Below are 17,305 nucleotides of genomic sequence, written 5' to 3'. Positions count from 1 at the left end.
CAAGGTAGGTGCCATTGTACAGTATTCTATAGGAAATTTACTTGTTAGAATTATATGTATAACTGGGTTTGCTGGTACAGGTATGGGATCCCTTTTCCGGAAACCCATTATCCAGAAAGGCCATCTCCCATAGACTGCATTATAAGCAAATAATTCTAATTTTTAAAAATCATTCCCTTTTCTCTGTAATAATAAAACAGTACCTGTACTTGATCCCAACTAAGATATAATTACCCCTTATTGGGGGCAGAACAGCCCTATTGGGTTTATTTCATGGTTAAATGATTCCCTTTTCTCTGTAATAATAAAACAGTACCTGTACTTGATCCCAACTAAGATATAATTACCCCTTATTGGGGGCAGAACAGCCCTATTGGGTTTATTTCATGGTTAAATGATTCCCTTTTCTCTGTAATAATAAAACAGTACCTGTACTTGATCCCAACTAAGATATAATTACCCCTTATTGGGGCAGAACAGCCCTATTGGGTTTATTTCATGGTTAAATGATTCCCTTTTCTCTGTAATAATAAAACAGTACCTGTACTTGATCCCAACTAAGATATAATTACCCCTCATTGGGGGCAGAACAGCCCTATTGGGTTTATTTAATGGTTAAATGATTCCCTTTTCTCTGTAATAATAAAACAGTAACTGTACTTGATCCCAACTAAGATATAATTACCCCTTATTGGGGCAGAACAGCCCTATTGGGTTTATTTAATGGTTAAATGATTCCCCTTTCTCTGTAATAATAATACAGTACCTGTACTTGATCCCAATTAAGATATAATTACCCCTTATTGGGGCAGAACAGCCCTATTGGGTTTATTTAATGGTTAAATGATTCCCTTTTCTCTGTAATAATAAAACAGTACCTGTACTTGATCCCAACTAAGATATAATTACCCCTTATTGGGGCAGAACAGCCCTATTGGGTTTATTTAATGGTTAAATGATTCCCTTTTCTCTGTAATAATAAAACAGTACCTGTACTTGATCCCAACTAAGATATAATTACCCCTTATTGGGGGCAGAACATAATAATATTTACATGATTTTTAGCATGGGGATCCAAATTACGGAAAGATCCCTTATCTGGAAAACCCCAGGTCCCGAGCATTCTGGATAACAGGTCCCATACCTGTATATTGGAAAACATTTGCAGACAAGAGTTGAAGGGAAGGTGGTGGTGGGAGCGTTTTGCACTTTAACACACTATAAATTGGAACAATTGGGGTAAGACAAGCTTGAGAGGAGTAAAGGGGTCGTTGGTACAAACCATTCCATTGGAGAGATCCAACAACCTAGAGGCCGTCGGACCTGATGTGACCCCCCGAGAATATTTATGGCCTCCAGTTGGCTCTAGGGCTTCATAGACTTTATTGTGTGACATTGCTATTTTAATATAATTTGGCCCTAGAACATTCTGTAATCGGGCCACTATATGTAATCATTTGGGCAGCAGTGACCTTGGGGATTTAGGAAAGGACATCTCTATTGGCTGAGAGTAAAAGGAAAAGGTAGGGACAGGGAAGCCCTTACAAGACACAGTGCATGTTGCACAGCTGAACCCAACAAAATGGTGGATATCTAGATTTAGAAAATGGACACTTTGTTATCTATAAAAAGGTTTTTCAATGGGAAATTTACAGTGATATATGACTGTATAGTAGTTATCTCTGTTATTTGGGTGGGGGCTAATACTCTCAATCTACATTATTCTCCCCTCTGGCTCAATGTATCATCCCTCCTGCCCAAGAGAGGACTTTCCTACAGACATAAATCAGGCGGAAGTCTATTTGTAAGTGATGAAGTTTTACTGGTTTGGAATCTTCCATTTCGTGTAGTAAAGCAGAGAATGATTAATACAGGTCACGGAAATCCACCACTTGGAAGAAAGCAACTCATTTAGCAAGCGGCGGGGGGAAAGGGAGCTTGGATGGGCGAGACCTTCTCTTACATATATGAGTTTTAGAAACAGATTTATTTTGGTCTTTGTTACCATTTATTCAATTGGTCATGGCCACAAAAGGCAGATTCCTCTCCCGACCTGGAACGATGTATTGGCAATAACACCTTTTTAATTTACTTCCTGGAATGAATAACCCAGCAATGTAATTTATGAGCTGTTTCATATTTTCCAGCCAAGCCCTCTCGTTAGCACAGGAAAGACTCCGCCACTCCCCTCTCAATTAGCAGGTATATGGGCTCATCCAATTTAATGACCTTGTCATGTGTGATTAGAATATCTCTGGAGCGTCTCTATAAAGTATCGGATGTTTCTATTTATCCTCCTTATAATGGACTCTTTTACTGGACCAACCTATGTCTAGCACTAATACTTATAGGGCAACTATTATATATACAGATATGGGACCTATTATCCAGAATGCTCAGGACAAGGGATCTTTCCATAATTTGGATCTCCATAACTTAAGTCTACTAAAAATCAATAAAAAACTAAATAAACTATTCTGCCCCAATAAGGGGTAATTATATCTTAGTTGGGATCAAGTACAGGTACTGTTTTATTATTACAGAGAAAAGGGAATCATTTAACCATGAAATAAACCCAATAGGGCTGTTCTGCCCCAATAAGGGGTAATTATATCTTAGTTGGGATCAAGTACAGGTACTGTTTTATTATTACAGAGAAAAGGGAATCATTTAACCATGAAATAAACCCAATAGGGCTGTTCTGCCCCCAATAAGGGGTAATTATATCTTAGTTGGGATCAAGTACAGGTAGTGTTTTATTATTACAGAGAAAAGGGAATCATTTAACCATTAAATAAACCCAATAGGGCTGTTCTGCCCCCAATAAGGGGTAATTATATCTTAGTTGGGATCAAGTACAGGTACTGTTTTATTATTACAGAGAAAAGGGAATCATTTAACCATTAAATAAACCCAATAGGGCTGTTCTGCCCCCAATAAGGGGTAATTATATCTTAGTTGGGATCAAGTACAGGTACTGTTTTATTATTACAGAGAAAAAGGAAATAATTTTTAAAATTTTGAATTATTTGCTTATAATAGAGTCTATGGGAGATGGCCTTTCCGTAATTCGGAACTTTCTGGATAACTGGTTTCCGGATAAGGGATCCCATACCTCTATATACATATTCACCCAAACTGTTATGGAAGTTAAAGGAAATTGTTCCATAAATAGGTTTAATTCTTTTCTTTTTGTTGGTGTTTTTTGAGGTAATAAATGGTTGGTATGTGAAAAAGTTATCAAAAATAGTTCTTGCCCTGAAGTCCCCTTTCCGGTGAGACAAGTTGTATCCATACCAAGCCTATCCGGTTACCCTTTTTTTTTTCTAAATCATATTTTTAAGCTGTTGCAAATTTAGCACTTTGAATAAAGTACCTCCCGTCCGCGTACAACCAGGTTTCTGAATTGCACCCATTAAAGTTAATGAGCTGAAAATTGGCACGATAAGGAGGAAAAGAATCCCTGGGAAATTATGGCTGCTTCTTAATGTACAGAAACGCTTATTATTGTATGGTCTGCACTAATGAGAGAGATTTCTTTGTGTTAGCAGAGACCTGCTCGGCCGTCGGGAGCGGCATTAACTTCAACAGTGTTGGCTGGCCATGGACGCTGAGAGGTGAAGTTCACAAAGACATGGGTGGTGGCACAGCCCTGGTGTCTTGGGTTTGATCCTACAATTATTTTTTACTGAGCACAATAAATTGGGTAAGGCTTTATATAATATAGATGGACAACAAACACACACAAATCGTTATAATATATGACCTGATGGACATGGAGTGTCTTCAAAATCACCTTAAACAACTGATAGCAACAGTAAAACAATCCCTCCAAACGATTTGTTCCAAAGAAATCATGGATATTGAGATGTACTAGACATAAATAACTCATTTTGATGTTTCTAGACCAGGGCCCCCCAACCTTTCTTACTCGGGAGCCACAGTCAGATGTTAAAAGACTTGGGGAGCAACACAAGCACCATAAAAGTTCATCCCAACTAAGATATAATTGAGATGTACTAGATATAAATAACTCATTTTGATGTTTCTAGACCAGGGATCCTCAACCAGATGTTAAAAGAATTGGGAAGCAACATAAGCACCATAAAAGTTCATGGAGGAGCCAAATAAGGGCTGTGATTGGCTATTAGGGGCCTCTATGCACCCTATCAGCTTACAGGGGGCTTTATTTGGTAGGAAATCTTGTTTTTAATCAACCAAAACTTGGCCCCAAGTCAGGAATTCAAAAATAACTCCCTGGTTTGGGGGCACTGAGAGCAACATCCAAGGGGTTGCCCTGAGCCACTGGTTGGGGATCACTGTTCTAGACCATTAACAAATCCAACTGCTATTTAAAATGCATATTTTACATTGAGTCAACGAGGACAACAACTTTTTACTTTACTACAAATGGCTTGGCAGTTTCATTCATTTCCAAGATTAAAACCCCGATTAAGGACTCACTGGGGTTCAGTGAATTCCATCAAAGTTGTAAATATATATCCTGTATTTGAATATTTGACAATTGTTAAAATAATTGTTTTTAAACCTGAAAAATCAATGCGGAAAGACGAAATCTTAAATATCATGCTTTAGGCTAGAGCATATTGAGCATATACTGTATGGCTGTTTTCCTTAGAGGTTCTGGTTGTTCCCTTGAAGAACATTGAGTTCTGCTGAGTCGTTGTTTCCCTTGGAGAATATTAAGCTCTACTGAGTGGTTGTTCTCCTTGAAGAACATTGAGCTCTGCTGATTGGTTCCCTTGGAGAACTTTGAGCTATACTGAGTGGTTGTTCCCCTTGGAGAACATTGAGCTCTACTGAGTGGTTGTTCTCCTTGAAGAACATTGAGCTCTGCTGATTGGTTCCCTTGGAGAACTTTGAGCTATACTGAGTGGTTGTTCCCCTTGAAGATTATTGAGCTCTACTGAGTGGTTGTTCCCCTTGGTGAACTTTGAGCTATACTGAGTGGTTGTTTCCCTTGGAGATATTTGAGCTATACTGCTTGGTTGTTTCCCTTGGAGAACATTAAGTTCTACTGAGTGGTTGTTCCACTCAGAGAACAGTTAGAACTGTTGAGTTTTGTTGATGCAGTTTAAAGTGAGTGTTTGTTTGTATGGAGCATATTGAGCATTATGGAGTCCATGATCCCTTGAAGCATATTGAGCTGTACTGAGCCCCTGCTCCCAGGATAATGAGTTCTACCAGTTCTTTTCTAGCTGTAGTATATTGAGATCTGTGGAGAGGCCGCTACCCTGAGTATACTGTATGATATTGAGCTCTCTTTGGCTGATGATCCTCTAAAGCCCTTGGTTCTCGCTATAGCAGTTCAAGCTTATTGGACAATAAACAAGGCACTGTTTCCATAGGGCTTATTGAGGTCTGATGAGAACCACCTCCCTTGGAACATACTGTATTGAGCACTACTGAGCTGTTGTTCCCTTGGAGCTTATTAAGATCTATTGAGTACTAGTTCCCCTGAGCTCTACTGATCCTTTGTCCCCCTGGAACCTCTAAACATCTATAAAGCTGCATTTTCCCTATATAGTCCTTGTACTCGTAATGCATATAACATTTCAATTCGTTCTCAGTTGCCTTGAAGCATATGGACCTTTAATAATCCCATTTCCCTGGATCACACCAACCTTTCAAGGTCAAGACTTTGGTCTTCCTCACCGTTTTGTAGTCATACTCTGGCCAAATGCTCAGGGTGAGGAACCCTAGGTAGTTTTAGTAATGGAGCCCAGCACGTTGTATGACTGTTACTATTCATAACTGATCAGACTTATTGCTCCCAATCTGAAAATTCACAAACTGGTAAAAATTTCAACACAACCGTAATGAATTGATTTGCGACTGGGCTCCAGGGAAGCATACTGAGCTCAGCCATGGGCCTTACTTGGCCATCTCTCCTGCTGGGCAGCCATCGGCATTGTGCTTATGCACTTTTTATTGCCACGCTGGCTTTATGTGCACGACTCCCTGCATGGAGAATAATAGAACCAAAGGCAGCTAATAAATCTATCCTCCATACTGCCCTCCATACTTTCTATGCATCTTTACATCTGGCCATCCATCTCAAACAATAACGGGTGAAACAAGGATACCGCAAAGCGGAAAAGGGCCATTTCTGCTGCTTTCCGATCCGAAAGAATATCCTTATCTCAGGTGCCTGCTGGGTTGATATATGAATCAGAAGTAGCTTGTGGGAGATTCTCTCTGCTCTTCCCTGCAGTACAATAGGTGATAAATCTGTGTGTGTGTGTTTTTTTCCCTTCTTGTAAAAGAAGCCCATAATTTTCCTTGCCCTTGCAAGGAATAAAACTTCTCGGCCGCACTTTTACGCTGCACCTATTAGAAATTCAGACCTAGGCATGTTGATGTTGTAAATACTAAATCATAATACCCTTAATCAAATGACCATTTTATGATTTGGGGAAACAGACATCCCATAATCACAGTAGGCAATGCAGCAAGAACATTATAGTGAGTTATGGGCAGCAGCTGGAACTTTAGGTGGTGTCCATTCTTGTAATACAGAATTATATGTTTCCGACAGGCAGGACCACTGGCTGGTTCTTAATTGGATTAAGATGACTGAATACAATATAAACTCTTTGGGATACCTATAACTATATGCTCATGAAATTTAATGAGTTAACCCGTAGAAATCCATCTTGGAAAATCCATCTAATTGCTCTAAAAGTAAAACTTTAAAGTGTCCAGAACCACTGCTCTGTAGTTATACTGGTATATCTGTGGCATGAGTGAGTAAGAAGTCCAGATGATGAGTCCTGAGTTTGGACTAGAGAAGGGGTTGGCATTGCTCTGTTGGGTTATAGATTGGGCATAGACTGACCTATCAGTGGCCTACACCGAAAGGAGCTTTGGCCAAATGTGATCAAGTTTCATTGGCATATCCAAGTTTCAGGGACCGCTTTGTAGAGTTACAGTGAATGATAGTTTGCCCAAGGTTAAATATCAGTAAGAATAGTCATTAGTCACTGAGCCCATCAATGACCCTTAGGGTTAATGGTGATATTAGGAGTAATGGTGGATATAAAGCCCTTCAGAATGAATGATGACCTGTTTCCCTTGGTCTGTTGTACTAGTCTGGAGGTAGGAGGTTGGTGAGGGGGTTGAGTGCTAGTGATGAGCAAATTTTTATGCCAGGCATGGATTAGCAGCATAATTTAACATTTTGCTATTGGTCATTGGCTAATTTTTAGTGAAAATGCGGCAAAAATTTGCCATAAAAAAAACTTTGCTTAGATAAAAAAATGTGGCCAGGACAAAAAATTGCCGCAAAAAATGCCCATTGACTTTAATGCTTTTGGAGTGAGAAAAACACCCAGTGACAAAAAAGTCACCTAGACAAAAAAGTCACCAAGACAAAAATGTCACCAAAACAAAAAAGTCTCCTAGACAAAAAAGTCACCAAGACAAAAATGTCACCAAAACAAAAAAGTCTCCTAGACAAAAAAGTCACCAAGACAAAAATGTCACCAAAACAAAAAAGTCTCCTAGACAAAAAAGTCACCAAGACAAAAAAGTCGCCAAGACAAAAAAGTCACCAAGACAAAAATGTCACCAAAACAAAAAAGTCTCCTAGACAAAAAAGTCACCAAGACAAAAAAGTCGCCAAGACAAAAATGTCACCAAGACAAAAAAATCGCCTAGACAAAAAAGTCACCAAGACAAAAAAAAGTCGCCTAGACAAAAAAAGTCGCCTAGACAAAAAAAGTCGCCTAAACAAAAAGTCGCCTAGACAAAAAAGTCACCAAGACAAAAAAGTCACCTAGACAAAAAAGTCACCAAGAAAAAAAAGTCGCCTAGACAAAAAAGTCACCAAGACAAAAAAGTTTCCTAGACAAAAAAGTCAAGAAAGGTGTCGCTGAGACAAAAACATCACGGCAAACAAAATGTCCACTGACTTTAATGCATTTGAAATGTAAAAATTTGGAGTAAGAAAAAAATTGCGAGTAAAATTTGTTGTATGTAAAAAAAACTTTGCTGAGATAAAAAAAAAGTCACCAAGATAAGAAAAAAATGTGGCCAGGACAAAAAATTGCCGCAAAAAATGCCCATTGACTTTAATGCTTTTGGAGTGAGAAAAACACCCATTGACAAAAAAGTCACCAAGACAAAAAAGTCGCCTGGACAAAAAAGTCACCAAGACAAAAAAGTCACCAAGACAAAAAAATCGCCTAGACAAAAAAGTCACCAAGACAAAAAAGTCCCCAAGACAAAAAAAGTCGCCTAGACAAAAAAAGTCGCCTAGACAAAAAAGTCGCCTAGACAAAAAGTCACCTAGACAAAAAGGTCACCAAGACAAAAAAGTCAAGAAAGGTGTCGCTGAGACAAAAACATCACGACAAAATGCCCACTGACGTTAATGCATTTGGAATGTAAAAATTTGCTCATCACTGTTGAGTGCCATTTAGCCCAGTAGCCTCATCAAGGACAAGAAAAACTTTGCTAAGATGGAGAACCTCAAACCAAACATCTGACTTGTACCAGGAGAAAAAAAACATTCCCATATGAATCTGGGGAGGCTTCAATGCACTTCACTTTCATGCAATGTTTACATTAGCAGATGGCAAACCAGCCCAGATGGAGTCTACGTAGCCACCGGTACAGACAAAAACAGGTTTAGATATAATATAATAAATGCAGCTGGGGAACGTGGCCTGTCTGCTCAGCTGAGAATGCAATAAATGTTACGGTTTTTCTTCTTATGAGCTGCTCTTTATTTCTTCCCTCCTTGTGCACTTCATGTCCCGTCTTCACCTTCTGCTTTGCTCATCAAGCTTTCTCTTTATTTTAATGTTCTTTATTCCTTTTGTTTTTCTTTGTGTTCCATCTCTGCAGTTATTTGTACGTTCTCTTGCCTTAACTTATTGGCCATTCCTTAGAAATTCTACATTTGCTCATGTCTTCTCTTTTTAATCCCTTCTTCTCCCCTTTCTGTTCTGTGCTTTTCCTTTGGATGCATTCAGGCCTACTCTTAGGTTCTCTGTTGTTCTGGCCATGGGTGAAGAGCAGTTCAGGGAGGCTCAGCCTTCCCAAAAACAGAGCAACGGCTGGACTTATGGTATGAAAAGATGATCTCTCCCATGGGAAGCCATCTACTTCCTATTACTCTTACTTTGTGTCCTCTTCCCACTTTTTTTTTTTTTCCCATTTTTAGACATTATTGTCTTCTTCTCTGTACTTTTTCTGTTCCACTTGATTTAGAACAATTTTTCATATCATCCCAATTTCTTGTCTTCTCTGTTCTCCCCTTTCTCATGTTCTGCCGTCTGATCATTTTCTGTTCTTCTCTCTTCTCCCCTTTTGTTCTGTGCTTTTCCTTTGGATGCATTCAGGCCTACTCTTAGGTTCTCTATTGTTCCGGCCATGGGTGAAGAGCCATTTCCTATCACTTCATGTCCAGTCTTCACCTTCTGCTTTGCCCACCCATCTTTCTCTTTATTTGAATGTTCTTTATTCTTTTTGTTTTTCTTTGTGTTCCATCTCTTCCACTGGATCCATTTGCAGTTATTTGTACATTCTCTTGCCTTCACTTATTGGCCATTCCTTAGAAATTCTACATTTACTCTGTCTTCTCTTTTTAATCCCTTCTTCTCCCCTTTCTGTTCTGTGCTTTTCCTTTGGATGCATTCAGGCCGACTCTTAGGTTCTCTATTGTTCCGGCTATGGGTGCAGAGCCATTTCCTATCACTTCATGTCCCGTCTTCACCTTCTGCTTTGCACACCCATCTTTCTCTTTATTTGAATGTTCTTTATTCTTTTTGTTTTTGTTTTTCTTTGTGTTCCATCTCTTCCACTGGATCCATTTGCAGTTATTTGTACATTCTCTTGCCTTCACTTATTGGCCATTCCTTAGAAATTCTACATTTACTCTGTCTTCTCTTTTTAATCCCTTCTTCTCCCCTTTCTGTTCTGTGCTTTTCCTTTGGATGCATTCAGGCCGACTCTTAGGTTCTCTATTGTTCCGGCTATGGGTGCAGAGCCATTTCCTATCACTTCATGTCCCGTCTTCACCTTCTGCTTTGCACACCCATCTTTCTCTTTATTTGAATGTTCTTTATTCTTTTTGTTTTTGTTTTTCTTTGTGTTCCATCTCTTCCACTGGATCCATTTGCAGTTATTTGTACATTCTCTTGCCTTCACTTATTGGCCATTCCTTAGAAATTCTACATTTTCTCATGTCTTCTCTTTTTAATCCCTTCTTCTCCCTTTTCTGTTTTGTATTTTTCCTTTGGGTGCATTCAGGCCGACTCTTAGGTCTCTATTGTTCTGGCCATGGGTAAAGAGTAGTGACAGTTCATGGAGGCTCAGCCTTCCCAAAAACATAGCAACTGCTAGATATGTAAAAACTGATTATCTCTCCCATGGGAAGTCATCTTCCTTCTACTCTTTCTTTGTGTCCTCTTTCCACTTTTGTTTTCTTTCCCCCTTTTAAAGACATTATTGTCTTCTTCTTCGTACCTTTTCTGTTCTACTTGATTTAGAACAATTTTCCATATCGTCCCAATTTCTTGTCTTCTCTCTTCTCCCCTGTCTAATGTTCTACCTTCTGGTCATTTTCTGTTCTTCTCTCTTACTTTCCACTGCCTTTGTCTCCCTTCCCACTTGCCTTGGCCTTAAAGGGGTTGTTCATGGTCTTAGTTTTATTATTATTTCATTTTTTCTTCAGCAGCTCTTCAGTTTGGAGTTTCAGCAGCTATCTGGTTGCTATGGTCCAAATTACCTTAGCAACCAGGTAGTAGTTTGAATGAGAGACAGGAAAATGAACAGGAGAGGGGCTGGATAGAAAAATACTTTATAGAAAGTAACAATAAAGCTGAAGCCTCACAGAGCAATAGTTTTTGGCTGCCGGGGTCAGTGACCCCCATTTGAAAGCAGGAAAAAGTCAGAAGAGGAAGGCAAATAACTCAAAAACTATTAATAAAAAATCAACCCCAGATGACACACGTTTTCTTTTCCTTTAAGAAGCTTTAGCTTATGTCACAACTGAATGTAGAATTTCATGAATATATTTTAAAACTACACCGGTATTATGTGCTCTGCCTCGGGCTCCCTGTCTTATCTCTCTATTCCCAGGAATCCCCAGCCCACAGAGCTCCGGCAGTAAATAAGCCAATCAGATAAAGGGTAACTGATGAAAGAATATGCATTGTGTGCTTATGTACCAGCTTCACCCCATAGGGTACACAGACTTATCAGCTGAGCCTCGGGCCTGTTTGTGCCATGTTGTGGCTGGCCTGCTCTGGGCATTTGGCCCCTATCTCAGCCAATGGCATTTCTAGCTGCCGTCAGTGTGGGGTCTGCTCTGTCCGTTGCACGGTTACAGTAGTTACATGAGCAAATACACCCCTTCCTCTCATCGACTGACTCAACTGCACCCCCCCTCCTCCCTATGCATCACCTTAATGCCACATAGACGTGCGCAGAGCAGACAGCACATGGCGCTCACCCACTCAGCGATTCCATTGCTCAGTCGTGGCATTTGCATCACCTCCAATAAATAGGAATATGTAAGAGATAATAACAGGGAGCGGAACAGGAGATCCTCCCGCACAGCTGTGCGCTAAGTACAGGGGGACAGGCGGCTCCATGGTGAGCAATGGGGGGCAGTACTGTACATGGGGGCAGGGTGAATAAGAAATATTAAGTATTAGACAGATGGAGAAACACTGACCCTTACTTACAGTATGGGGGTACAGCTTATTGTGTGCCCAGAACATTCCTTCTCTGTATATTTGTATTTATACATATGGGTAGGAGGTGCCATAGTGTTTCCCTTAGACAGTACAGTATGGGGGTACAGCTTATTGTGTGCCCAGAACATTCCTTCTCTGTATATTTGTATTTATACATATGGGTAGGGGGTGCCATAGTGTTTCCCTTAGACAGTACAGTATGGGGGTACAGCTTATTGTGTGCCCAGAACATTCCTTCTCTGTATATTTGTATTTATACATATGGGTAGGAGGTGCCATAGTGTTTCCCTTAGACAGTACAGTATGGGGGTACAGCTTATTGTGTGCCCAGAACATTCCCTCTCTGTATATTTGTATTTATACATATGGGTAGGGATTTTATTGAATAAAAACATTACAAAAGGCAAAATAACTTCACATTACAATAACATTAAACAAACACAAAAAGCTTTAAAATCAGAAAGAAACGGTTACATTTAGCACAGAGTTCCATTTACATTTAGTTACTCATTTCACTTGTTCTCTTAAAATCCATCTCAAGTCTTTTGATTTTTACATTTGCCATTACTTGCTCCTCACCGGTTCTTTTGACCTGGAAACTTGGGGCTCCTGCTACTTCCTCTGGTCCCTCCACAATTCCATCCTCCCCCAGAGACCCCCACTCATCCTCTTGGTTTTGGCCTTTCTTTTTATTTTTCCTCCCTCTTGAAACCTCTTCACTGAAAACACTTTTCCTTTTTTCCTTCCTTTCCTCCTCCCTTTCCTTTCCCAGTCTCACCGAAACCTCCTCTTCCTCCTCCCTTTCCTTTCCCAGTCTCACCAAAACCTCCTCTTCCTCCTCCCTTTCCTTTCCCAGTCTCACCGAAACCTCCTCTTCCTCCTCCCTTTCCTTTCCCAGTCTCACCGAAACCTCCTCCTCCTCCTCCCTTTCCTTTCCCAGTCTCACCGAAACCTCCTCTTCCTCCTCCCTTTCCTTTCCCAGTCTCACCAAAACCTCCTCTTCCTCCTCCCTTTCCTTTCCCAGTCTCACCGAAACCTCCTCTTCCTCCTCCCTTTCCTTTCCCAGTCTCACCGAAACCTCCTCCTCCTCCTCCCTTTCCTTTCCCAGTCTCACCGAAACCTCCTCTTCCTCCTCCCTTTCCTTTCCCAGTCTCACCGAAACCTCCTCTTCCTCCTCCCTTTCCTTTCCCAGTCTCACCGAAACCTCCTCTTCCTCCTCCCTTTCCTTTCCCAGTCTCACCGAAACCTCCTCTTCCTCCTCCCTTTCCTTTCCCAGTCTCACCGAAACCTCCTCTTCCTCCTCCCTTTCCTTTCCCAGTCTCACCGAAACCTCCTCTTCCTCCTCCCTTTCCTTTCCCAGTCTCACCGAAACCTCCTCTTCCTCCTCCCTTTCCTTTCCCAGTCTCACCGAAACCTCCTCTTCCTCCTCCATAATTGCAGCCCAGGATTTCCCTAACAAATCAAATCTGTTTTCTGTTTCTACCGCCATCTCTTTGGGCACAGCCTTTCTCTTATTTACTTTCTTTGAGTTTCCACCAACCACCCGCCAATCCTGTTTCTCCGCCCCTTGCTCCTCCCTCTCAGTGAGCTCCACCTCTTCCCCAGAAGTACTTCCTCCGTTCCCCAAATCCGTTCCTCCCTCAGTCCCCCTTTGCGCTGCTGCCTGAGTCTCCGGTCCCTCCTTGCCCCCCATACCCTCCCCCAGTTCCGCCAGCAGGTTTGGGCACTGTTTCTGGACGTTATGCCAGGCGTCGGGGCAATCCCGGTGTGCGTGGCCCAGTTTCAGGCAGAGATTGCACCTAATGGTAACACAGTCCTTGCTTGGGTGTCCCACCTCCCCACAAAAGGCACATTTCTGTACGGTACATTTGCCGGCCAGATGCCTATTGGAGCCGCATTTAAAGCAGACCCGGGGCTGGCCCACATAGAAACAGACCCCCCTGTCCTTCCCTAGAAACAGAGAGTTGGGGAGATGTTTCTGCACATGGAGATGAGAGTGCAGTCTCACCTGGACCTTCCACCCCCCTATCCAAAAACCCTCTTCATCATAGATTCTCTGTAAAGGGGAGAGTACCTGGCACTGCCGCTTTAGCCAAAACATCACATCCTCCTCATTTATGGACTCGCTTTTAAAAATAATTGTCACATTTTTAACCTCCGGCTTTGAAACCGGAATAACCTCAAATCCATTCCACCCGTCCGAGCCCCTCTCTCTCTCATACCCCTTCCAAAATTCATCCAGCCCCTGGGGCAACTTAAAAACTCCGTATCAGTGACAGTGACTAGGGCATAAACATCATCTGGGGTGAAACCCAGGGTCTCCTTGATCAGCCTCCTGGCTACGTATCTCCTGCCCGGGAACCCCTCTCTCCCCTGCACCCACTTAATCTTCACTACGTTCCTCCTCTTGCCCGGCTCTGCCACCTCAGTCTGGGGCAACAAAGCCCTCTCTGCCCCCCGCACAATCCTGTCTGCTGCCCCATCCCTGGTATCACTATTCGTAACAGCATCACTGTAAGATACATTGCCCCCTGTTCCACCAGTCCCCCCATGTACCCCCCTCTCCCCCCTCCCGGGAAATCCATCTCCTTTACTTCCCCCTCTTGAACCAACAGTCTCATTTACCCCATTCCCACTGCCACTCACCCCATTCCCACTGCCATTCACCCCATTCCCACTGCCACTCACCCCATTCCCACTGCCATTCACCCCAAACCCACTGCCAATCACCCCATTCCCACTGCCATTCACCCCATTCCCACTGCCATTTACCCCATTCCCACTGCCATTCACCCCAAACTCACTGCCACTCACCCCATTCCCACTGCCATTCACCCCATTCCCACTGCCATTCACCCCAAACTCACTGCCATTCACCCCATTCTCACTCAGAGAGAGAGTCTCTGTATGTTGGTGCAGGTCACATGGGGCAGTCTCTGTGACAGTCTGTGAAACTACAGCCTGCTGAGCATCCTGGGAAAAAGGAAAAGTCATTGCTGGTTTGGGCTTATGTGGCTGCTCCATTTGCTGGAAGCTCTCTCTATTCTCACACAGTTCTTGCCCGGGCCCGATTGCCCCCATGGTGCTGCCCATCTCCTGCTCGGTCTCCTCTAGTTCTTTATTAATAAAAGCCAATTCCCTTATTATCTCAGATCTCCTTCCCCCGTTACACAGTCGCAGATCAGCAGCCAAAAGCTCAATCCGTAGCTTTAAATCTCCCTCCTTTCTCTCCAACACAGACATTTTGTGCATAAAGTCAGTAATTACCTCAGGCTGCGGCCTCTCTCCCCCTTCCCCCTCAGGCTGAGCCGCACACAGTCCCGGCTGCAATGCTCGGCCCTGACAGCCCAGTGAGTTAGTGGCAGGTACCTGTGGGCCGGCGGCCATGTTGGGCTCCTCACTCAGTGCACTTTCAGCAACTTCCATAGCGACAGGGCTCTCCCCCGCTGCTCCCGGCACCTCCATGCCGCCTCTCTCCTGCTCACCGGTCCCAGAGGTCATGGCGCCTGCTTCCTGTTCCTCCCAGGCCTCCGTCCCGCAGCTTCCCGCAGGCACGCCGGCCTGGATTCCCCGGGCAGACTCCCCCACACAGCCAGGTGAGCTAGTTTGAACTTTCCTAGGTGAGGCCTTACGTGCCGGTCGCTTCTTTCTTCCAATCAGCATAGCTTTCTGTGCAGCAGCGCTGTCTGTAATGGCCGCCGCTCCTGCAGCCCTCCTGCTAGAACCCAAGCGGGTCTCCACTCTCCTACCCGATGGGTCACTCATCTTTCCCCTCATTATTAAATTCCAGGGAAAGGGAAAAGTACTGAGCAAAAACCTTTCCCAAATACCCCCCCAGACCCAAAAAAGGGCCTGCGAGTTGCAACAGCACACACCACCTGCTTCCTCAAAGTATGGGGGTGGAGCTTATTGTGTGCCCAGAACATTCCTTCTCTGTATATTTGTATTTATACATATGGGTAGGGGGTGCCATAGTGTTTCCCTTAGACAGTACAGTATGGGGGTACAGCTTATTGTGTGCCCAGAACATTCCTTCTCTGTATATTTGTATTTATACATATGGGAGGGAGGTGCCATAGTGTTTCCCTTAGACAGTACAGTATGGGGGTACAGCTTATTGTGTGCCCAGAACATTCCTTCTCTGTATATTTGTATTTATACATATGGGTAGGGGGTGCCATAGTGTTTCCCTTAGACAGTACAGTATGGGGGTACAGCTTATTGTGTGCCCAGAACATTCCTTCTCTGTATATTTGTATTTATACATATGGGTAGGGGGTGCCATAGTGTTTCCCTTAGACAGTACAGTATGGGGGTACAGCTTATTGTGTGCCCAGAACATTCCTTCTCTGTATATTTGTATTTATACATATGGGTAGGAGGTGCCATAGTGTTTCCCTTAGACAGTACAGTATGGGGGTACAGCTTATTGTGTGCCCAGAACATTCCTTCTCTGTATATTTGTATTTATACATATGGGTAGGGGGTGCCATAGTGTTTCCCTTAGACAGTACAGTATGGGGTTACAGCTTATTGTGTGCCCAGAACATTCCCTCTCTGTATATTTGTATTTATACATATGGGTAGGGGGTGCCATAGTGTTTCCCTTAGACAGTACAGTATGGGTTTACAGCTTATTGTGTGCCCAGAACATTCCTTCTCTGTATATTTGTATTTATACATATGGGTAGGGGGTGCCATAGTGTTTCCCTTAGACAGTACAGTATGGGGTTACAGCTTATTGTGTGCCCAGAACATTCCCTCTCTGTATATTTGTATTTATACATATGGGTAGGGGGTGCCATAGTGTTTCCCTTAGACAGTACAGTATGGGTTTACAGCTTATTGTGTGCCCAGAACATTCCTTCTCTGTATATTTGTATTTATACATATGGGTAGGGGGTGCCATAGTGTTTCCCTTAGACAGTACAGTATGGGGTTACAGCTTATTGTGTGCCCAGAACATTCCTTCTTTGTATTTCTTCTTACTGGGCACAGTTGGTGCTTTCTATTTAGGTAGTCAATATCCTATCATGCTTTGGCAGTGTTGCTTGGCCAGCTAGAGTACACAATGATCTCCCATTGGTCCCTTTCTCATTTATATCATATGCCAATATAGCACCAGCATTATGGCAGCTTTGGGATTCCCATGTACTTAGCACAATTCAGCAGGAACAGCCCCCTAAGTTTGCTCATAGCCTGTACAGAGAGATACCATAAAACTATGGCAGCATAGGGATTCCCCTGTACTAAGCACAATTCAGCAGGAACAGCCCCCTAAGTTTGCTCATAGCCTGTACAGAGAGATGCCATAAAACTATGGCACATAGGGATTCCCCTGTACTAAGCACAATTCAGCAGGAACAGCCCCCTAAGTTTGCTCATAGCCTGTACAGAGAGATACCATAAAACTATGGCAGCATAGGGATTCCCCTGTACTAAGCAAAATTCAGCAGGAACAGCCCCCTAAGTTTGCCCATAGCCTGTACAGAGAGATACCATAAAACTATGGCACATAGGGATTCCCCTGTACTAAGCACAATTCAGCAGGAACAGCCCCCTAAGTTTGCTCATAG

This window comes from Xenopus tropicalis, chromosome 6 (genome assembly GCF_000004195.4).
Source record: "Xenopus tropicalis strain Nigerian chromosome 6, UCB_Xtro_10.0, whole genome shotgun sequence".
Lineage (NCBI taxonomy): Eukaryota > Metazoa > Chordata > Amphibia > Anura > Pipidae > Xenopus > Xenopus tropicalis.
Note: the sequence above shows the minus strand (reverse complement) of the source record.